At 48.8% G+C, this 24575-nt stretch overlaps 1 protein-coding gene across 4 annotated transcripts in view; it reads left to right on the forward strand.

Moving 5' to 3' along the window:
• The first annotated feature begins 331 nt into the window (after positions 1 to 331).
• The window catches only part of PCBP4 (poly(rC) binding protein 4), a 160750-nt gene continuing 136506 nt past the window's right edge, over positions 332 to 24575 (forward strand). For 3 of the 4 annotated variants that reach the window (XM_029599514.1, XM_029599517.1, XM_029599516.1), the window contains exon 1: positions 19633 to 19783. The gene's annotated coding sequence lies outside the window, so the exon portion shown is untranslated. Of the gene's footprint in view, positions 415 to 19632; positions 19784 to 24575 lie in introns of those variants that run through there. The other variant, XM_029599515.1, reaches the window with a different exon arrangement.

Consider the following 24575-nt stretch of genomic DNA (forward strand, 5'->3'; position numbering starts at 1 on the left):
TAAGCTACTCCTCCACTCCAGCTCACTTTTAAGATAATTATCTTCCTTTTCACCCAAATTAATTATAGATCCACATTATGAAAAGCAGGTATGTTGATGGTTTAATAACTGTCAGGAAAATGTGTGAATTTCCTAGGCGGCAGCTAGCAATTTTCTTAGTGATTAAGCTACAAATGTGGCGAACATATGGCAGTTATAAAGCTCTCAATATACAGGACTACTGACAGCTGGGACTGCATGTAGCAGGTACCTGTCTGGTTCCATGATGTCACTGATGATGTCATAATGCAGGATTTCTGTGACATAAATGTGAGGATGCTGAAACAGATTTTTATTTAGCAGTGCTGCTGCCCATGGAAAGATGGGAATCAGTGCCGGCTAGCAAGATATAAGGAGAGACCAAGGATCTGAAAGGTAAGATGATGTTTGTGATCAGTGTAATTCATGTTATGTTGATCCCTTTTAAATGTTCACATCTTTTGGCTGTTTTACTTTGCGCAATGGTCTGTAACAGAGACTGGATTGAGTACAAGGGAAAAGTACTAACAGTAACCAATTACAGATTAATAGTTATTTTTCTAGACAGTACTCGGTTATTTCTAAAATAGTCCAATCTTCCAGAAGTGGAATAGCCCAGCCGCCATTCTCCACCCAGTGGATCTGCTTGGATTTATATTAAGAGCTAAAACACTGCTCGGGTATAGCCCTTCCCCATTCTTTCTCCCCCAAGCTAGCGGGGCTTGGCTTCTAGTATCCCAAGAATTCCCCTTATGCTGGGTCTGTTGGCCATGAGATCAATCTGACCTTCAGTTTGTTATGCTCTTGGGGGTTTGGAGAAATGTGGGGTGCACCTTATGCTGATATTTATACTTGTATTCTGGTGTGCTGTGTCTTGAGAAATGTGGGGTGCACCTTATGCTGATATTTATACTTGTATACTTATCAGCACCTTATGCTGATATTTATACTTGTATTCTGGTGTGCTGTGTCTTGAGAGCTACTGTAAATACCATTTGGCTTTAAACAGTCCAGTGCCTATATCACCTGAGAGTTATCCCAACTTCCACAAGCAGCCAAGAAGTCACCAGGACTATTTCTCTGGCTCTGAAATAGCACAAGGCTGCAGGGTCTCAAGTGAGCTCTGATGTTGAGAGAGAACACTGGATGTCCAGTAAGAGGGATTAAGGGCCATACGGTAATGTTATACTCCAGTCAGTGTAATATTAGAAACCTTCCAGCCTGTTCTGTCACTGAACAAGGTGATTTTGTGGGTTGCCTGGGATGTATTTTTAGAAAGAAAGATGGCACTTGTAATCCTCTTTAGGCATAATTAATATGGAGAAGTGGACTAAATCTATATAAATAAATAATAGAAGTCTTGTAAGAGGCACAAAGGGCAGCCCATTGTATCATAAAGGTGTAATTTTATTGAGGAATTCTATGTAAAAATGGGAAACTAGCTAATATTAATTTGTTACTTTTGCCTCTGGAAAATAATCATACTTGCTTAGACAAACCCACAGCTGCATACTGTTACTTAGAAAAATAATCAGACAATGGACTGTTGCAATAAGGGAGCATCCCAGTGAGATTACCAGCACAAAAATTACAATTCCGCTGCCATTACAAAATCTGGGAAGATTAGAGATCTTCAGGAGTGGAGAACAGACTCAGACTGGCTCAGGCAGAAGGATACTCAGGCAAGGAATGATTAGCTCCCATGAGAAAAGCCTTTTATTCACATCTTTTGCCATAAGAGACTCAGAGGAAGAGGCAGGCAGCCTTGCCCACATCCTCCTTGGGGTTTAATTTATTTGCGTTATAAAACATGCACAGAATAAAGACACATAGAGGTCACAGGAAGATAGGGAGGGTGAGGAAGGCTATGGGACCTAGTTACTGATATGTGATATTGAGTTGTTAGTAAGACTCATTCATCTCAATGGCGCCTATTTACTAACAACACTACTTATCGCATGTTGGTAAATCGACCCCTAGGTTTATTTGGATTAATCTCTTGGGCCTCTTTTTTGCATAATACACTGATCCTGTTATCATATTCATTTGTTTTTATGGTATGTAATATTGTTCTGTTATGCTTTTATTAGTATCTGTGTTCTATTGTACCCCGCCCTGAATGCAGGAAGTGCAGGTAACAAATATTTTAAAATAAAATAAATGTGAATAAAGTTATGTCTGCCAATGATGTTGTTCTGTCTTAGTCAGGATCCCATCTCCCCTAATACCCTGACACCTTTTTAGTATGTGCTTTTTATCTTTTATTGCCCAATTCAGGATTTTTTTTACTGTGCAGTTTCCTCTTGCTCCTTTGGGCCTCCATTCACAATTACCTGGGGATTTTTTCCCTCATATCCATCTTTTCCCTTACCTGTTCCTGGTCATTACAGTAATGAGCATGGGCCAGGGCTCTTTCTGGAGCCCTGCAAATTGTGGGCCCTGAATCCAGCCACTAGATGTCACCCTTGAGTGGTGACTATGACTTTCCTCCCCCCCCTCCCCCCCCCCCCACTCTACGCCCTGGATGGGCTGTGAAACCTATCTCTGCAAATCCCCAGACAACCTAGATACAGACACCCTGATTCAGGGATTGAACTAGGGACTTTCCATATGGCAGCAGACAGCGCATACTTTTAAGCTATTTACAATTACATATACTGAATCTTTCTTACAGGCAACAGCCGTAAATATGTAGTTATGTGGAAACTATGAGCTACCTTCTTTAACCTACTAATCAAATCCTTTGCACTGATTCTGCATCTTAGGACTTGGGTTATTTTGCCTCCTGCAACCTGTGGAGGCCCAACCTGGTCCATCTGCAATCTCTCACAGACTGGTTATTTAGGGACCCCATTAAGTTCCCCATTGGTTTCTCCCAACTTTAAAGCCACCCCTGTGTTTGCGATGAAATTGGAGTGATCCCAGAAGAGATATGGAGACCCCTAAGGATTTTCTAGAGGGATCTCTAATGAAAAGCCTACAGGAAGTAGAAGAGAGTAGGGACTTTGCTTTTTGAGAAACAGAAAGCCTTTGTTCCACAGACAGAACAGGGAAGGTACCCCTTTATTGTTTCTAGAGGGGTTTACCACAGGATTCGGGAATCCAAATGCAACAGCTTACTGCGTGCCAAGAAGAGAAGGAAGAAAAAGAGCGTGACTAAATTGCAGCATATTCCCAAGGGTACCCATCTGGTACATCAGTGAAAGAAAGCGAGGAGTCTTTGCGTCAGGTAAGAGTGTGAGAATCAAACTTAACCAGGATCTTCAGGTACTGAGGCCTGGTAGAAGGAGTGGCAGGCTATTGAGTTACTTATCCATGCAGAGGAAATATTGTGGGGAGTAGCAAGAGGCACTGGGAGTGACAACAGTATCCTCAGAATAATCAGTCAAAGAAGCTGTTATTTGGAGAATCAGCTCCTAATAGGAATAGGATCTCCTGTAAGAAGAAAAGTTGAGGATCTGCATTGAATGCTTTGAATTTCATGAATGGAGTGTGCCGACTCATCACCTGCCAAATGTACTGTGTGGGAGATTGCCACAATTGAAGAAGCTAATTACTGTAAATAAGTGTACCTGGATTTTCAATAGGCATTTGACAAAGTCCCTCAGTAAATTAAGGAAGCAATGTCCTATGTGCATTTCCTAAAAGAAAGGAAACAGAGTAGGACTGCATGGCCATATATCTCAATGGAGAAAGATAAATAGGGGAGTGTCCCAGAGATCAGTACTGGGAACGGTGCTTTTTAATATATTTATGAATGATATGGAAAAGTGAGTGTTCGGGAGGTTATCAAATCTGCAGATGACACAAAATTAAATAAGCTGTTGCGGCACCTGGCCACGGTAGCTCTCGGCCAGGCCCCCCTACCTCCGATGGTCCTCCAGCATGGCTGCCCTCCCAATGCGGCAGGCCGCACATGGTCCGCAGCGCGACTTCCTCGGCACCTCTACAGTCAGCATCAAATAGAGCGCGGCAGGCTCTGCCCTTTAAAGGGGCCATGGCGCGAAAACTAGGCCGGCCCCGGAAGATGATGTCATCAGCCAGGGAGATTTAAACCTCACTTTGGAACCAGGAATTTGCCTTGCAACAAGGTTCCCTGTTGTGCTTGGCTGTCCTTGCCTCTTCTGGTGTTTGTCGTCTTCTGGTTTGACCTCGGACTGTTTCCTCGATTTTGCCTGCCTGCTGCCCGTCCTGACCTTGGCTTCTCTCTCGTCTCTGCACCTTGCTGCCGGCCCCGGATCTTCTGCCTGGATTTCATCTCTGCACCTCGCCGCCTGCCCCAGATCCTCGGACCGGACTGTCCTCATCCTGATATCCGACTCTAGTAGGAACATCTGGAGTACCCACTCCTCGGGGGCTCCCTGCTGCTCCTAGGCTATCCGCTCCTCGGAGGGCCAAACTGCTTGTTCTGTGGAACCTTTATCCAGTAGTGCTGTTGTCCGTACCACCTCCCGGAGACGAGTTCATCGGGGCTGATCCTCGGTGGTTTATCATCCCTCACTCCGGACTAAGGCTCCACAACTGTTACAGTTTGCAAGGCCATGGATCCGGTGGATTTAACTGGCCTCCAGGCTATTCCGGGCCTGGCGCAATAGGGATGTGAATCGTTTTCGAACGATTAAAATTATCGTCAGATAATTTTAAAATCGTCCTAAATCGTTAGAGTGCACGATACAATACAAATGCCCCCGATTTATCGTCAGGGGCATTTGTATTGTATCGTTAAATAGGGCACGGGAATTATTTGGGGGAGGGCGGGAAAACTGGCACACCAAAACAACCCCTAAACCCACCCCGACCCTTTAAAACCAATTCCTTACCCTCCCCCACCCTCCCGAACCCACACAAAATGTTAAATTACCTGGTGGTCCAGTGGGGGGGGGGGGGGGGGGGGTGTCCCGGCGCGATCTCCCGCTCTCGGGCCATTGGCGCCATTTTGGCTGCCACTAATTAAAATGGCGCCGATGGCCCGATAAAAAAAAATCCCACCCGACCCTTTAAATTGACCCCCCTTAGCCTACCCCACCCTCCCGACCCTTTTTTTTTAGGGAGGCCCGCGTCGCTAAAAAAAACACCCCACCCTACCCTTTAAATCGACCCCACCCTCCCAACCCCCCCCCAAAACCTTTTAAAATTACCTGGTGGTCCAGGGGGGCCTTGGGGGGCCTCGGGGAGAGATCCAGGGGGGCCTCGGGGAGAGGCGAGATCCAGGGGGGCCTCGGGGAGAGATTTCCTGTTCCCAGGCATCAGCTGTTCTAAAAAAAATGGCGCCGATGCCCCTTTGCCCTTACCATGTGACAGGGTATCCGTGCCATTGGCCGGCCCCTGTCAAATGGTAGGAGCACTGGATGGCCGGCGCCATCTTTAAAGATGGCGCCGGCCATCTTTACTCATCAGCCCCTATTATAGAGTATAGTATAATAGGGGCTGATGAGTAAAGATGGCCGGCCTGTGGTTCTGTGGAACCTTTATCCAGTAGTGCTGTTGTCCGTTCTACCTCCCGGAGATGAGTTCATTGGGGCTGATCCTCGGTGGTTTATCATCCCTCACTCCGGACTAAGGGTCCACAACCGTTACAGTTTGCAAGGCCATGGATCCGGTGGATTTAACTGGCCTCCAGGCTATTCCGGGCCTGGCGCAAAGATGGCGGGCGCCATCTTTAAAGATGGCGCTGGCCATCCAGTGCTCCTACGATGTGACAGGGGCCGGCCAATGGCACGGATACCCTGTCACATGGTAAGGGCAAAGGGGCATCGGCGCCATTTTTTTTTAGAACAGCTGATGCCTGGGAATGGGAAATCTCTCCCTGAGGCCCCCCTGGATCTCTCCTCTCCCCGAGGCCCCCCTGGATCTCTCCCCGAGGCCCCCCTGGACCACCAGGTAATTTTAAAAGGTTTTGGGGGGGTCGGGAGGGTGGGGTCGATTTAAAGGGTCGGGTGGGTTGTTTTTTTTTAGCGGCGCGGGCCTCTCTAAAAAAAAATTAGCGATGTGAATTGGAATCGGAAACGATTCCAATTCACATATCTTAACGATCAGATTTCCCCCCCCCCCCCCCCCAGCCGAATCTGATCGTTAAGACGATCTGGCACACGATTCACATCTCTAAGGCGCAACAACTTATGCAGCAGTGGCAGCAGCAGCAGCAATGTCTAGAGACTTTATCCGCCCCGTTGAATGCCTGGTAAACCGCCTAGATTCTCTCCATGGAACAGAGGCTGCCGCTTCCCCTCCGATGGTTCCAGTAACTCCTACTTTGGTGATTCATATGCCTGCTCCACCTCGATTTGCAGGAGAGGCCAAACACTGTCGAGGATTCTTGAATCACTGTTTCATCAGGTTCTCCTTACAGGAACAACAGTTCCCAACGGACCATGTGAAGATTTCTTTCATCATTTCCTTATTAGATGGTAAAGCCCTATCCCTGGGCATCCCCACTCTGGGAACGAGGAGACTCCATTTTGGGTGACTTGCCCCGGTTTGTCCAGACCTTCCACCAAGTATTTGACGAGCCTAGACGCCAGTCTACAGCTTCCTCAGAGCTTCTCGACCTTTGCCAAGGCACGCGCACGCTGGCCGACTTCGCGGTGGAATTCTGCACTTTGGCATCTGAGCTGGGATGGCGTACGGATTGCCTATGAGGTACCTTCCTGGAGGGGTTATCTTCCCGCATTAAAGACGAATTAGCCGCATGGGAAATCCCAGATGATCTGAAGGTGCTCATTGATTTGGCAGGCCGTATCGATTGGTGATTACAACAGCGTGCTAAGGAATCTAGACCAGCCCAGTGTATGGTTTCTTTGGTCCCTACCTTCTCACGTCCTGTGGTCACACCAAATGCTTCCGAAGCTTCATCAGAGTGTAGGGAGGAACCTATGCAGTTAGGGCAGAGCTACTTGACAGCCGAGTAGAAACAGCACCGAAGGAGGATGGGACTGTGACTTTACTGCGGCAACAAGGGACATCTATTAGCTCAATGCCCTGAACGTCCGGGAAACTATCGGACATAGGTATCATCGGGGAGCTGACCCTAGGGAGCAATCTCGCTCCTCAATGTATTGTTCCGGTCACGCTACAATTCTGCCAAGGGTCCTTTACAACCTTGGCCCTCATCGATTCAGGGGCTGGGGGAAACTTCATCCTAGCAGAACTAGTCCATCAGCTGCAACTACTGGTGCTTCCTCACAAGTCACGCTTATTCATCTCATCCATCCAAGGGGAGGCTCTTCCAGGCCGAGTCACCTCCTGTACAGCCCCTGTAACCCTCCATACGGGGATCCTCCACAAGGAGGAGATATCCTTCTTCATTTTGGAAAAAGCGGTCCACCCAGTGGTACTGGGTCTTCCTTGACTACAAAAACACTCGCCCATCATTGACTGGAGGATTCTCCAGATCACTGCTTGGAGTTCTGAATGTTTTACTACTTGTCTACATCAGAGACCACAACCTAAAGTTCAACTTGCCGCAACTAAGCTTCATCTGCCTCCACAGTATGCCGACTTCTCGGCTGTCTTTTCCAAAGAGGAGGCAGAGATCCTCCCGGCACATCATTCGTTTGACTGTGCCATCGATCTGCTACCTAATACCAGTCCGCCTAGAGGACGGGTCTATCCACTATCTGGACCTGAATCACAAGCCATGTCTCAATACATAAAAGAGAATCTAGACCGGGGGTTCATCCGTCCCTCTACTTCTCCAGCTGGTGCAGGGTTCTTCTTTGTACCAAAAAAGGACGGGTCATTGAGACTGTGCATTGATTACAGGGGACTTAACGCAATCACCCGCAATGATCGCTACTCTCTTCCCCTGATTCCTGAACTATTAGACCGCCTTCACGGAGCCAGAGTACTTTCCAAACTAGATTTGCGTGGCGCCTACAACTTGGTCTGAATAAAGCCCGGAGATGAATGGAAGACCGCGTTTAAAACACGTGACGGTCATTACGAATATCTTGTGATGCCATTCGGACTGTGTAATGTGCCCGCAATATTTCAAAACTTAATGAATGAAGTATTTCGGGACATGCTGCATAAAGGAGTCATCATTTATCTTGACGATGTTCTAATCTATTCCAAGAGTTTGGCTGCCCACCGTGCAGATGTCCGACGGGTTCTCCAACGTCTAAGGGAAAACCGGTTATTTGTAAAGCTGGGGAAATGCCTTTTTGAGAAACAATCCTTACCCTTCCTGGGCTTCATTGTCTCCACCACCGGCTTCCGAATGGACCCGGATAAACTAGCTAGCATCTGGGAGTGGCCGCAACCTGTGGGACTTCGTGCATTACAACGTTTTCTTGGCCTTGTCAATTTTTACAGGAATTTCATCCCACAATATTCTCATATTGTGGCACCTATCACAGCCCTGACCAAGAAAGGAGTTGATCCTAGGAATTGGCCCAGTGAGGCTGTACAGGCCTTCGAGAGACTCAAGACAGCATTCCTGCAAGAACCCTGTCTCCGCCACCCAGATCCAACTCGGCCATTCATTGTGGAAGTAGACACCTCCGACGTTGTGGTAGGGGCAGTTCTTAGCCAACATTCCAACCAAGGAACACTACTCCCTTGCTCCTATTTCTCCCGCAAATTTTCTCAGGCTGAAAAGAACTACGGAATTGGTGATAAGGAGTTGTTGGCTATAAAGATGGCTTTCGAGGAATGGAGGCAGTGGCTGAAAGGGGCGCAACACACGATTACGGTCTATACACACCATAAAAATTTGGAATACCTCAGCAAGGTGCAAAGTTTGAACCCATGCCAAGCCTGCTGGTCTCTGTTCTTCAGCTGCTTTGATTTTGTGCTGCGCTACTGCCCGGCAACTAAAAATGCTCGAGCAGGTGCCCTTTCCAGATTATATGAATCTGAAGATACTCCAGAAACTCTTAGCTACATCTTAGACCCAGCTAAGGTGGTACTAGCCACCATGGATACTGCGCCACCAGGGAAGACGGTGGTTCCCCTTCGCCTTCGTCCCAAGGTACTATCCTGGGCACATGATTCCCTGACTACTGGCCATCCAGGAAGGGCACGTACCTTGGAACTATTATCTCGCTACTATTGGCGGCCACATATGACTCGGGATGTTCATGCCTATGTCAGCTCCTGCCCGAATTGTGCCCAACAGAAACCGTTACCTGGTCGGCCATGGGGCCTTCTCCAACCTCTTCCACCGCCTCAAGAACCTTGGACCCATATATCCACGGATTTTGTAGTGGACCTCCCTCCTTCTTCCAGGAATCAGGTAATATGGGTCGTGGTTGATCAGTTCTCAAAAATGGCACACTTTAACCCGTTGCCCAAACTACCATCCACACCTGAGTTAGCGGGACTCTTCTCTCTACATGTATTTCGCCTACATGGTCTTCCACTCCACATAACGTCGGACCGAGGCCCGCAATTTACTGCAAAATATTGGGGTGTGCTGTGCAAGAAATTTGGAGTACAGTTGGATTTTACCACAGCCTTTCATCCCCAAGGGAATGGGCAGGCAGAATGGATCAACAGAGGGTTGAAGATGTTCCTTCGCTTGTTTGTGAACGACCACCAAGATGATTGGTCCATGCTCTTGCCTTGGGCCGAATTTTCGCATAATTCCCACGTGCATTCTGCTACCGGGAATTCTCCTTTCCAGATTGTCTACGGCAAGCAGCCGCGGCCCCCACTTCCTTTGCCGCTTTCCGTAGCCTCCCCGGCGGCCCAGCTTTCAGCCCAACAGCTGCATGATTTATGGGAATGTACTAACGCTAAACTACTATGAGCTGCTGAATCTGCCAAACGGATGGCGGACAAACACCATTGACCGTCTCCACTGTTCAACACGGGAGACCGAGTTTGGCTCAGTACGCGTCACATACATCTGAGGGTTCCATCCATGAGACTCGCTCCCAGGTATATTGGACCTTTTTTTATTAGTAAACGCCTGGGACCGGTAACTTACCGCTTACGGCTTCCCGACAGTCTTCGAATACATAACTCTTTCCACGTATCATTGTTGAAACCGTTAATTTCCTTCCATGCTGCTCCGCCTCTACCGCCTGATGTAGAATCTGATGATGACCCTATCTATCAAGTACTGGAGATTCTTGATGTTCGTCGTAACCACAGACGTTGGGAGTATCTCATTGCATGGGAGAGCTTCGGTCCTGAGGAGAATTCATGGGAACCATCATCTAATATTCTGGATAAAAGTTTACTTCAGCACTTCCATCTTACACATCCTGGCAAACCTGGCCCTTCTAAGAGGGGGCGTAAGAGGGGGGGTACTGTTGCGGCACCTGGCCGCGGTAGCTCTCAGCCAGGCCCCCCTACCTCCGATGGTCCTCCGGCACAGCTGCCCTCCCGACGCAGCAGGCTCCGCCCCTTAAAGGGGCCATGGTGCGAAAACCAGGCCGGCCCCGGAAGATGATGTCATCAGCCAGGGAGATTTAAACCTCACTCTGGAACCAAGAATTCGACTTGCAACAAGGTTCCCTGTTGTGCTTGGCTGTCCTTGCCTCTTCTGGTGTTTGTCGTCTTCTGGTTTGACCTCGGACTGTTTCCTCAATTTTGCCTGCCTGCTGCCTGTCCTGACCTTGGCTTGTCTCTCGTCTCTGCAACTTGCTGCCTGGACTTCATTTCTGCACCTTGCTGCCGGCCCCGGATCTTCTGCCTGGACTTCGTCTCTGCACCTCGCCGCCTGCCCCAGATCCTCAGACTGGACTGTCCTCATCCTGGTATCCGACTCTAGTAGGAACGTCTGGAGTACCCGCTCCTCGGGGGCTCCCTGCCGCTCCTAGGCTATCCGCTCCTCAGAGGGCCAAACTGCTTGTTCTGTGGAACCTTTATCCAGTAGTGCTGTTGTCCGTACCACCTCCCGGAGACGAGTTCATCGGGGCTGATCCTCGGTGGTTTATCATCCCTCCCTCCGGAGTAAGGGTCCACAACTGTTACAGAAGCAGCCATTCCTGAGGAATTGCAAGAAGACCTTTTGAGACTGGGATATTGGGCATCTAAATGGCAGATGAAATTTAGTGTGGACAAGTGCAATGTGATGCATATAAGGAAGTATACTCTAAACTATAGTTGCATGATGCTGGTCACCACTTGGAAAAGAAGTCACTATGTCCAATCTTTTGAAATCCTCGGCTCAGCGTGCAGTCAAAAGAGCAAATAGAATGTTAGATATTATAAGCAAAAGAATGGAAAATAAAACAGAGGATGTCATACTGCCTATGTATCAATCCACGGTGCGACCACACCTTGAGTATTGTGTTCTGTTCTGGTCACCACATCTCAAAAAAGATACAGCGGAATGTTGCGGTCCCGGTCGCTAGGCTAGCGACTGGGTCCTTACCTGCTCTTCGGGTCCCCCGCTCCCGCCGCGCTCCGCGCTCCGTGGGGCCTGCCCGACCGTATGGCAGCGGCCTCCTCCACGTGGAGACGCCGCCGAGGCCCGAGCCAGACTCCTCCCCCCGCCAGGGAACGCGCGCGCGCGCGAGGGAACCCCTTTTCAAGGTCCAGCACCCGGAAGTGCTGAACCACCCCTCTCCTGACGTCAGACGCCGGCTAGCTATTTAAACCGGCGTCTGTCTCTCCTACCTTGCCTTGCAACGAGGTCACTCCTGTGAGTGCTTAGTTGCTTCCAGCTCTGGTTCCTGCTTGTTCCAGCCGTGCCTTGCTTCCAGCTCTGGTTCCTGCTTGTTCCAGCCGTGCCGTGCTCCCTTCCTGTTCCTGCCTTGCCTGACCCTGCCTGTTCCAGCCTCCGCTCCGTGGTTCCACTCCAGCTTTTCCAGCATCCTGCCTTGTCTTCAGCCAGCCTCGACCCTCGGACTTCTTCACGATTCTCCTTGTCTTCAGCCAGCCTCGACCCTCGGACTTCTTCACGATTCGCCTTGTCTTCAGCCAGCCTCGACCCTCGGACTTCTTCACGATTCTCCTTGTCTTCAGCCAGCCTCGACCCTCGGACTTCTTCACGATTCTCCTTGTCTTCAGCCAGCCTCGACCTTCGGACTTCTTCTCCACCGGATCTCCTAAGTCCCAGCGACCCGGACTCCTACGGGCTCCTCCTGGGGGGAGTCTCGGGTTTCCAGGGCGAAGACTTCATAAATCCGCTCCAGTCTTGTTCCACCTCCCAGCTCCTTACCATCTACTGGAGTTCGTCTCCAGTCAGCCAGCCCAAGGGTCCACTAACAGACTCTTTTCACAACAGTTTGCAAAGGCCATGTACCCGGCGGACTCGTCCACCGTGCAGGCCATTTCCGGAATGGCCCAAAGAATCCAGCAGCAGCAGCAATGCCTGGAGGTATTGGCTGCTACAGTTGATCGTCTGGCAAGCCGCTTGGACGCTAATCCTCCGGAGGTGGTACAACCCCCACCTCCGCCAGCGCCTCAGCCTCCCGTGCAGACTCAACTTCCGGCTCCTACTCGTTACTCCGGGGACGCCAAGACATGTAGAGCATTCCTGAACCAATGTTTCATCCGGTTCTCGTTGTTGCCAGGACAGTTTCCTTCAGATGCCGTCAAGGTGGCGTATATCTTGTCCCTGCTCGACGGGAAGGCCATGCTTTGGGCCTCACCCATGTGGGAACACCAGGACACCATGCTACAGAACCTGCAAAGTTTTGTGGCGCATTTCAAACAGACCTTTGATGAACCAGCCCGCTTGACTACTGCCACCACGGAGATCCTGCAGCTAAAGCAAGGGCCCCGTTCCCTGGCGGATTACTCAATAGAATTCCGCACCCTGGCTATGGAACTAGGATGGCAGGATGACTGCTTGTGAGGCATTTTCCTGGAGGGTCTCGCAGGTCGCATAAAAGATGAATTGATGACCCGAGACGTCCCCTCTACCTTGAACGAGGTGATAGATTTAGCGGGGAAGATTGACCAACGTCTGCAGCAACGGGCTAGGGAAGGCCGAGTTCTTCGTCGGCCGGTTTCTCTGGTACCCACCTTCTCTCAACCTCTAACCTCTTCTCACAAGACACCGCCTTCTGCCAGCAACTCCTCCTCTGAGGAGCCCATGCAGATCGGGCGGACGCCTTTGACCGAAGAAGAGAGAAGGTGGCGCCGCACCAAGGGGCTCTGTATTGCGGTACCAAGGGCCACTTCCTGGCTCAATGTCCCGAGAGACCGGGAAACGGCCGAGTCTAGGGAGGAAGGAGGAGATCTCCCTAGGCTGTATTAATGCTGCTCCTCAATGTACGGTCCCTGTTACACTGGAATACCCCGGAGGCTCCTTCCAGACCCTAGACTTTATCGATTCTGGAGCCGGAGGGAACTTTATTCTGGAAGAACTGGTACACCAGCTTGGACTCCCTACGAGGCCCCGAGAACCTCCACTACGAGTCACCTCCATCCGGGGAACCCCCCTACCTGGCTACATTTCCGAAACCACGAGTCCACTCACTCTACGAACTGGGACACTCCACACAGAAACAATCTCATTCCTGTACTCGAAAGGTCGGTGCACCCGGTGGTCTTGGGACTCCCCTGGCTGCAGCAGCATGCCCCGTGATTCATTGGGATACGCTTCAAATTGCTCAGTGGAGTTCTTACTGCTTCCAGAACTGCCTGGATTCCCTTCCGAGGCCTGAAGTTCTTTTCTGTCACGCAGCTCTAGAGCTCCCTCTACCATACCAAGATTTCTCTGACGTGTTTTCTAAGCAAAAGGCAGAGCTCCTCCCGTGCCATCGGCCCTTTGACTGTGCCATTGATCTGCTCCCTGGCTCCACTCCCCCGCGGAGTAGGGTCTATCCTCTTTCGCTACCTGAAACCCGGGCGATGTCAGACTACATTACAGAAAACCTCGCTAAAGGCTTCATTCGCCCTTCACATTCTCCTGCGGGGGCAGGCTTCTTTTTTGGCTACAAAAAAGAAGCCTGCCCCCGCAGGAGAATGTGAAGGGCGAATGAAGCCTTTAGCGAGGTTTTCTGTAATGTAGTCTGACATCGCCCGGGTTTCAGGTAGCGAAAGAGGATAGACCCTACTCCGCGGGGGAGTGGAGCCAGGGAGCAGATCAATGGCACAGTCAAAGGGCCGATGGCACGGGAGGAGCTCTGCCTTTTGCTTAGAAAACACGTCAGAGAAATCTTGGTATGGTAGAGGGAGCTCTAGAGCTGCGTGACAGAAAAGAACTTCAGGCCTCGGAATGGAATCCAGGCAGTTCTGGAAGCAGTAAGAACTCCACTGAGCAATTTGAAGCGTATCCCAATGAATCACGGGGCATGCTGCTGCAGCCAGGGGAGTCCCAAGACCACCGGGTGCACCGACCTTTCGAGTACAGGAATGAGATTGTTTCTGTGTGGAGTGTCCCAGTTCGTAGAGTGAGTGGACTCGTGGTTTCGGAAATGTAGCCAGGTAGGGGGGTTCCCCGGATGGAGGTGACTCGTAGTGGAGGTTCTCGGGGCCTCGTAGGGAGTCCAAGCTGGTGTACCAGTTCTTCCAGAATAAAGTTCCCTCCGGCTCCAGAATCGATAAAGTCTAGGGTCTGGAAGGAGCCTCCGGGGTATTCCAGTGTAACAGGGACCGATAAAGTCTAGGGTCTGGCTCCCTCAGGCCATGCATAGACTACCGAGGGTTGAACACCATCATGAAGAAGGATCGGTATCCACTGCCTCGATAGACTACAAGGAGCCAAAATCTTTACAAAACTAGATCTGCGTGGGGCATACAACTTGGTTCGTATTCGTCTGGGAGACGAGTGGAAGACAGCGTTCAACACTCGGGACGGACATTACGAGTATTTGGTAATGCCTTTCGGCTTGTGTAATGCTCCAGCTGTCTTCCAGAATCTCATGAATGAGGTACTTCGGGAGATGCTTCATTCCTTTGTTATAGTATACCTCGACGACATCTTGATTTATTCTTAAGATCTCTCCACACATCGCCAACACGTCAAATGTGTGCTACAAGCCCTTAGAGACAATCATTTATACGCCAAGCTAGAGAAGTGCCAGTTTGAGTGTGAGTCACTTCCTTTCTTGGGATACATCGTCTCGTTTTCTGGCTTCCAGATGGACCCTGAAAAAGTTGCTGCTATCACCAATTGGCCCCGTCCTTCAGGCTTGAAGGCTCTACAGCGATTCCTCGGCTTCGCCAACTTTTACAGGCATTTTATACCTCACTACTCCCGGAGGGTAGCCCCTCTCACCGCACTTACTCGCAAGGGAGTCAATGCCCACGATTGGCCCACCACCGCGTGTGTAGCCTTCAAAGAATTAAAGCAATCATTCTTGGAAGCGTCTTGCCTACGTCATCCGGATCCACGGCGCCCCTTCATTGTGGAGGTCGATGCTTCTAATCTAGCGGTCGGAGCCGTCCTCAGCCAGCACGATACTTCAGGGAAGTTAATGCCATGTTCCTACTTTTCCAAAAAATTCTCGCCTGCCGAATGCAATTACGGCATCGGAGACAAGGAACTCTTAGCCATCAAGCTAGCCTTCGAAGAATGGAGGCAGTGGCTAGAAGGAGCTAACCATCCGGTGACCGTATATACAGACCATAAGAATTTACAGTATTTAGCTCAAGCCCAACGACTGAATCCCCGGCAAGCGAGATGGTCACTCTTCTTCAGTCGTTTTGATTTCATTCTCAAGTATCGACCGGCGGAGAAAAATGTTCGAGCAGATGCCCTGTCTCGCACCACCAAGCCTGAGGAAGAGGATCCTCCGCAACCTATTCTGGATCCTGCGTGTGTCCAACTAACAACCACCTCGCTCGACTCCACGAGTAAAACCGCTGTCCCTAAAAGACTCCGAAAGAAAGTTTTGTCTTGGGGGCATGACTCGTTGTCCGGAGGGCACGAAGGTAGACAAAGAACACTGGATCTCATAAACCGCTTTTACTGGTGGCCTGGACTTCGACGAGATGTCTCACTCTATGTTAACTCCTGCCCCACCTGCGCCCTGCAAAAACCACTGAGTGGTCCTCAGAGAGGCTTACTGCAACCGTTACCCGTTCCTACAGAACCCTGGACGCATATTGCCACTGATTTTGTGGTGGAACTTCCACCTTCTCAAGGCAAGACTGTCGTATGGGTCACTGTGGACCGTTTTTCTAAAATGGCTCACTTCGTGCCCTTAGCCAAACTACCCTCCGCTACTGAGCTGGCTTCCTTGTTCACTCACCATGTGTTCCGCATCCATGGCCTGTCCCAGGACATTGTGTCTGACAGAGACCCGCAGTTCACGGCCAGGTACTGGAGGGCCTTATGCAAGAAATTTAAGATCCAGTTAAGTTTCTCCACCGCATTCCACCCGCAGAGCAACAGTCAAACTGAAAGCATGAATCGCTCTTTAAAATTGTTCTTACGGGCATTTATCAATCACAAACAAGACAATTGGGTGGACCTTCTACCTTGGGCAGAGTTTGCCTATAATAATCAAATACATACGGCAACAGGGAAGTCGCCCTTCCAAATTGTGTATGGCAAACAACTTAAACCACCTTTGCCCTTGCCCGTACCCATCGCTTTACCTGCCGCCCAGTTAACCGCTGACCAATTAGGTAAGCTTTGGACCTCCACTCAACGCCGGCTTCAGAGAGTCGCATACACTTCTAAGCGCTACTTTGATCGACACCGGAAACCCGCACTCTCTTTTCTCCCTGGGGACCGAGTGTGGCTTAGTACCAAAAATATCCATCAGAGACAACCCTCCAAGAAGCTGTCGCCCAAGTTCTGCGGTCCCTTTCGTGTAGCAGAGAGGGTAGGTCTGGTCTCCTATCGCCTACGGCTCCCTACTACTCTACGCATCCATGATGTCTTTCATGTCTCCCTGTTGAAACCAGTGATTCTCTCCAGGTTTCACCCGAAACCACTCGATGCCAGTTCCACTCCCACAGCTGAGGACCCCATGTTTCAGGTACGAGAGGTCCTAGATGCTCGATTTGCCAACAGGCGTTGGGAATACTTGCTTGCGTGGGAAGGTTGTGGGGACGAAGACAATACTTGGGAACCTGCCCGCAACATCTTGGACAAATCCCTCCTGCGGCAGTTCCACTTGGACCATCCTGACAGGCCCCGTCCTTTGAAGAGGGGGCGTAAGGGAGGGGGTACTGTTGCGGTCCCAGTCGCTGGCCTAGCAACCGGGTCCTTACCTGCTCTTCGGGTCCCCCGCTCCCGCCGCGATCCACGCTCCGTGGGGCCTGCCCGACCGCATGGCAGCGGCCTCCTCCACGTGGAGATGCCGCCGAGGCCCGAGCCAGACTCCTCCCCCAGCCAGGGAACGCGCGCGAGGGAACCCCTTTTCAAGGTCCAGCACCCGGAAGTGCTGAACCGCCCCTCTCCTGACGTCAGACGCTGGCTAGCTATTTAAACCGGCGTCTGTCTCTCCTACCTTGTCTTGCAACGAGGTCGCTCCTGTGAGTGCTTAGTTGCTTCCAGCTCTGGTTCCTGCTTGTTCCAGCCGTGCCTTGCTTCCAGCTCTGGTTCCTGCTTGTTCCAGCCGTGCCGTGCTCCCTTCCTGTTCCTGCCTTGCCTGACCTTTCCTGTTCCTGCCTTGCCTGACCCTGCCTGTTCCAGCCTCCGCTCCGTGGTTCCGCTCCAGCTTTTCCAGCATCCTGCCTTGTCTTCAGCCAGCCTCAACCCTCGGACTTCTTCACGATTCGCCTTGTCTTCAGCCAGCCTCGACCCTCGGACTTCTTCACGATTCGCCTTGTCTTCAGCCAGCCTCGACCCTTGGACTTCTTCACAATTCTCCTTGTTTTCAGCCAGCCTCGACCCTCGGACTTCTTCACGATTCTCCTTGTCTTCAGGCAGCCTCGACCCTCGGACTTCTTCACGATTCTCCTGTCTTCAGCCAGCCTCGACCTTTGGACTTCTTCTCCACCGGATCTCCTAAGTCCCAGCGACCCAGACCCCTACGGGCTCCTCCTGGGGGGGTCTTGGGTTTCCAGGGCGAAGACTTCATAAATCCGCTCCAGCCTTGTTCCGCCTCCCGGCTCCTTACCATCTACTGGAGTTCGTCTCCAGTCAGCCGGCCCAAGGGTCCACTAACAGACTCTTTTCACAACACGGAACTAGCAAAGGTACGGAGAAAGGTGACCAAAATGCTAAAGGGGATGGAATGGCTCCCCTATGAAGAAAGGCTAAACAGGTTAGGACTCTTCTGCCTGGAGAAAAGACAGCTGAGAAGGAAATATGATAGCATTCTATAAAATCATGAGTGGGGTGGAATGGGTAAACAAGGAATACTTAATTTTTTTCAAATAGTACTAGGACTAGGGGACACGCCATGATGCTAATAAGTAGCACATTTAAAACAATTTGGAGAACATATTTTTTCACTCAGCGCACAATTAAACTGTGGAATTTGCCAGAGGATGTGGTGAAAGCACTTAGTGCAGCTGGGTTTGAAAAATATTTTGACAAGTTCTTGGAGGAAGAGTTCATAACCACCAGTAGCCATTTAGATTTGGGAAAGTCACTGCTTTTCCCATTATGAGCAAGAAGGATTCTCTTCTTTTGGATCCTGCTGGGTGGGCACTTGTGACTTGGATTGGCCACTATCCAAGACAGAATGCTGGGCTTGATAAACCTTTGGTCTGACCGAGTAAGTCAGTTGTAACTGCCGCTCTGTGCAGGTTATTACCCCTAGGGTTACTCTTTGGTTTGTGGTGTCAGTAGGCTATGCTTCTGCTATCCTTTCACTTTTTTTTGCAAGTAAGTACCCTGTGTTTATTCCATAACTTTTAAAATCTGTTGCTGTTTTGAGAGGCCATTCCAGTATCCACCACCGTTTTTGTGAAAAAAATATTTCATGACATTGTCCCTGAGTCTCATCCCTTGAAGTCGATCTCTAGTCCAGTCTATAGGGGATACAATTTAAAATCCAGCCCTGAATATCTGATGCTGCTTTGCGTTTGCTGGACCCTTGGTCTGACCCAGCATGGCATATCTTATGTTCATATATCATTTTGTTTAACTGATACTTAAAAATATTTATATTGAACGAGAATCCAAATATCAAAGTCTTCCCCTCATTTCTGGCTCTCCAGTTCCCCTTGTCTTTGCCTTCCACAGATCACAGAAATGGGTTCCACTCTGTCCCCAGCTGAAGTTTCTTTATATATTTTAAAATAATTTTAACCTAGATTTTTCCAGAAAATGATTTTATATGAAGTTAAAAGTATAGATTTAATGTATTCTATTAGCCATTTATTTTATTCCCACAAGCAAAATTAGCAATTTTCAAAAGCAGAAAATTTGATGTGGGTCAGGGTCCAGGCTCCAGACAGTGTGATATGTGTCTTTCCTTTGTCGGTTGCCACTAGAATTCAGCTGGCGTATCGGTTTTGTTCAAAACATTTTATAATTAATTTCCAAAGTTTTAAATACAAGTGATTTATGAAAAATGCTCTTTCTGCAATAGGGGAAGATGAATTTAGCATACATTTGCATATCCACATTTGTGTACCGCAAATGGGAATTTGTTTGTAATCTTTCCTTAAAGTACTGAAGACTGGATATTTTTGAATGTGAGGAATGTGACTACTAAAAGTGGGCGCACGAGAGAGCGGCGAGGGGGAAGGGGCGAAATGTCACTGTCCTTGGCAGATGGTCTTACCCAGCGTGCATTGTTCCTTCCAGAGCCTTATTTGTCTGCTGTAATTGGATCCCAGCGGGAGGGAGGGGGGGATATTCCTGAGCCTGTGGTCTGCCTCTCCTGTCAGGCTGCTCATTGTTCTCAGCTGATGTCACCCGACAGACGGACACACAGACAATTGTTAGAGCCCCACCACTCCAGGACAATGTTGGACTAAGAGGCAGCGCTGCTCTGGAGACCCCGGAGAGGTGAGAGAGAGGGGTTCGTGTCCTGATTGTGGGGTGCCCGGGATGTTCTTAGGGTGTGTCGGTTGGGTGGGAAGAGCAGGTGGAAGGAAGTTCAGTCTTCATGGATGTGCTTTGCTAGAGATTGCTGGCAGCAGCAGTGGAGGGAGGAAGCCATCCGCTGTGCCTGGGGTTCAGGGGCGCGGGTGCTGTCTGTCATCCCCTTCCAGCTAACTCCAGTCCATCGGAGCCACATCGAACCAGTCCGGGATCTAACTCCTGGAATTCTGGGATTTGTAGTTCTGAAGTTTGCACCGCAAGAGCGCGATGGCAAAGGGCTGCCTGCAGGAGCCATGGACTGGAGTTGGTGGAGAGGTGAGCCCCCTTCCCAGCCCCTGGGACTGGGGAAGAGATTGCTGAAGCTCGGGCAGCGTTGGGCTCCTGAGGAATGGAAATGGGTGTGGGTGAGGGTTAGTGAATCCTTCCCATTACTGCTGTGCCGACGGGTTGGCTCAAACATTGCCTTTCTTCGTTTTTCTTGTTTTAACTCTCGCTCCCCGTCTTCTTTTTCTCAGCTCCATTCTTTCATTGCATCTTTCTTGCCTTGCTTCCCTATTCCACCCCTCGCTCTATAGTTTCTCTTTCAGCCTCCTTTCTGCTTTCTTGTTGTTTTTGTCCTGCTGTGCACTTTACCGTGCGCTCGTCTATGCTAAAGGTCAGCGGCGCCTTTGTTTTCTTGATTAAAAACCACTTCTCTGCTGACAGACACCCGTCACAGGAAGAAAGGACCAAATATTAATATCTAAGCCGGAGATGAGAGAGACGAGCAAGGCAGACAGGTGGACGGAGAGCGCTGGGGCGAGGAGAGGAAATGCGAGAAACACCCAAAGGGTGGGGAGAAAGCCTGGGCGCCCAGTCCTGCTGGTGCACTGGTACTGGGAAGAAGGGAATGGGTAGGAAATCCTACGGCGCGCAGAGAAGTTGCCCGGCGCTTTCGTTCTCGTTATCTTCTCCAACGGAACAGAAATAGCAGAGTGAACTCTACCAGATTCCTCCTCTGCGTTCAACAATGTTGCGCAAAAGCCCCTTAACCCCCCGAGCAGCCCAGCCACCTGATACCCCGGCCACATTCACCGGGTTTTCCTGGAAAAGCAAACATCCCGAGAGTCAGAGGGCAGCAAGCAGGGGCTTTGTTCTCGGAAACCAGAGGCTCCGTGCCCTGAACCGGCCCATGTGATAGCTCCATGGGGCTCCGCTGATGGCAGAGGAAGCTTGCCCTGGCCTGGGTGATGACATCATGGGGCCTCGGAGGAGGGGGGGGGGCGGCTTTATGATGTCACTGCCACGCGGAGGGGTGGGAGCTTTATGATGTCACTGGAGCTGAGCGGTTTGAGGGCTTTAAGATGACACTGGGGACTCAGAAATGTGTGCAACATGCACCTTAGACTCACTAATGGGGAAGTGTTTCAAAACATAAAAATCCATCTCTGTTACATGGATTAATTCTTATATTATTGAGGGTGATGCTACTGAAGTTTAGGGCCGGAATGAGGGGGACCCTTTCTATGAATGTAGTGGAAGGGTGGAACATATACTGAATGTGTTGTGTTGTCCTCTCTAAATTAATCTATTTGTGTATTTATGGTTTCTTCTTGGACTCTGGGAAAGATTTTGTTTGGATTTATTACCCGCTTTTCTGAATAAGAAATTCACCCAAGGTTTGGTACAACATATTAGATTCTAGCAGCATATAATCAGAGATCATTAGCAGCTTAACAATGCTAAGGTGCACAGTAAGGACTACACTTAAAAAAAATCAACAGTAATGATTAAGCTTGAACAACTATAAATAAATATTTATTTACTTAGAACTCCCATACAGTTTTAAAGCAGCAGTGCTATGAAACATTTTAAATAATATAAGAAACTCATTAAAATACCTGCTTTTGACTTTGTTCTTCTTTAACATTTTTTGTATTTTAATATTTATTAAATAGTATTAAAAGTCTGGAAAGTTCCTCCTCTGTCAGTAGCATCAGGGAATGTATATCTCTGAAGCAGCCTGGTTTTCAGGATATCCTCAATGAATATCAATGGAGAAATCTGCATACAAGAGAAGCCTGCATGAACATTTCTCTGAGGGAGCTTCAGAAGAAAATTAGAAAGTCAGGATAAGAATCACTCAGACAGGCTCCATATGTGTGAAGACTCCCACTGTATAGCTGTTTACCACAACTGGGTTTGATTCCACCATTTGCATGGGAAGAAATATTTTCTGTTACTCCTGAGTCTACCTCTTCTGAGCCTCATATATGACCTCTTGTCGACTTAGAGCTTCCTTTTCACTGAAAAAAACAAAAGGTTTACTTCTTGTGCATTCTTTATGTCCTGTGGGACATTTGAATGTCATATCTCCTTTTTTTTTCTCCTCTCTTGTAGGATTTAGGCCCTTAAATAACTCGCAGGGCTTTTTATTCAGTAACCTTGCATCATTGTGATTGCCTTTCTCTGGACCACTTCTACCCTATCTCTTTTTGGAGGCATGGCCTCCAGAATGGGACACCCTATTCTAAGTGAAGTCTCACCGTCAGCTCGTACATAGGTATTATCACTTCCCTTTTTTTCTGCTGGTTATGCCTCTTCTATGCTCCCTAGCATTCTTCTGGCTATGGCCACTGCCTTGTCACACTGTTTAGCAATCTTGAGATAATGAGATACGATCACCTGAAAATGTCTCCCTTGTTTGATGCACATCCACGCTTCACTCCCCACCACATACTGCTCCTTTGGGTTTCTGCATCCTGAACAGGTGACTCTGCACCGTTCTTTTGTTTACACATCTTTTCCTGTATAAATTATTTCTGTGAAATGAGATCCTTGATTAAAAGCTGTGCCAGTTCAACATTCTGAAAGCAATCTGATTAGCAGGCTTACCTCATTGTTTTGCCCCCAAACTCAAACCTGGCCCAGAAGTCTAATTTCATAGAGCAGAGCTGAGGTTCAAAATGCAGTGGCACTGTGCCTCTAAACTGTTGTTTTCTGACCCTGGGCTCTTAATAACCAGTAATTGAGCTGGGCATCTTCCTTTTCTCCTGTTCCAGTATGATACCACAGTTAGCCAGCTCTAGACTTAACAATCTATTAAGGTTTCATTTGGGCATCCATTGCTCCAACACCGGGCACAACCTTTGGAGGAGGATAATGTAATTATGGAGAAGCAGAAATAATTTGCCTTGATGGGCAGAACGCCAGTTCACCAACTCAGAACCTTCTTCAACTTGCCTCCTTTTTCCCATTAAGGATAAAGTGCAAGGTGGAGGCCACCAATGGCTCTGACCCTGTACCTTTTTTTTTTTTTTTTTTTGAAGTTCAGCAGTGGAAAATCCCCATGGCTGCTTCTCAGTCACCATTGCTATGGAAGATGGCAGCCATTGTGCTTTTCTGCTGCTCCCAAGCTCCCTTGTAATTGGATTACAAGCAGGGCTCCCACTTCTGGTTTCCATGGAGTCACAGACAGAATCAAAGGTTATTCCTAACCCAGGAAAATACAGGTGGGAAAACTACATACGGTGGAGCATACCTAAAGGAAAGTAACTTAAGTAGGAGCTCGTATGTCTCGCTCACTTAAATACAGAATTCTCATTAGACGGTTGCCAAAAGGACATGTTTTGTATTCTCACTTGGGTCAACAGAACCGTTTTGGGCTGGGATCAGTTAGACTGATGTGAAGACTTGAGTAGGGGGGGGGGTCAGTGAGGGGCAACAGATTGTGAACAAACAAGATTTTAAAAGTTTTAAAATATCAATTAAAAAGAAAAATAGCATCTAAAAATAAACAATTCTTATATTTTAGTCAACATATGTATTGCTTCTGGTGTATACACACAGAAAGAACCATGAAATAAGAAAAAGAAAGGTGGAAAGATACAGAAATTTTCATTAAGATTTAAATATGGCAAACTTCCACCCACTTCCAGGGAATGCATCTGCTCTCCATGGATATATACGTGAATCCAACAACAACAACAACAAAAAAACAAAACAAAACACCTTGAGTCCTCATGTCCCACCCTGACATATCCTGAGGTTATTAGGGACATACGCAGAGTATTCTCTTAAGCTGCCTTTCCCTTCCAGAAGTAGGCTAATAATAATTACAGTGCCACGTGAGCTGGAGCCCATTATATTAATGGTGTGCGCCTGCTGTTCCTCAGCTGCAAACGCTGGCGTGCAGTACGGTCTAAATTTGCAGGACTAAGGCAGAACCCTCATCCACGAGGACAAGGAGTCCGTCCCTGCCTTCTGGTCCCTCATTTACTGTAATCGGCCTCCAGCAATCAACTGGAGCTGCGGTAAAGAGGATGAGCTCATTGCAGTTGCCACTGGGGACCCAGATTTGTATAGATTTCACTTAAGACTTATGAACAAAACCCATGGACAGTCTTGCATTGAGATGAGGCAGGCTCCCAGTTTTTCCTCTCATTGAATCAAAAAGGCTTTATTTATTTAGGGCTCCTGGTTGCCTGTTATCACAATGGAACTTTTCACCCATTTCTTGTGGGGAAAGAATGGATGCAGAGGAGAGCAGTTGAGGGAGAACTAGGATGTACAGAAAGGAAAGGGATTATAGTGTGCAACATGACTTTCAGAAAAGAAAAGCAGAGACTGAGGAATTCATTATTTGGTCATATTTAAATTATTTTTATTTGGTTAATAAAGATGATGATAAAAGTGGCCAAAGCTGTATGCAATCTAGGCTCTGTATGCTGTATACATATTCAGCGCTCAATGTATTATTATAGATGCAAACTGTACA

Source organism: Rhinatrema bivittatum, chromosome 4, assembly GCF_901001135.1.
Source record: "Rhinatrema bivittatum chromosome 4, aRhiBiv1.1, whole genome shotgun sequence".
Taxonomy (NCBI): Eukaryota; Metazoa; Chordata; class Amphibia; order Gymnophiona; family Rhinatrematidae; genus Rhinatrema; species Rhinatrema bivittatum.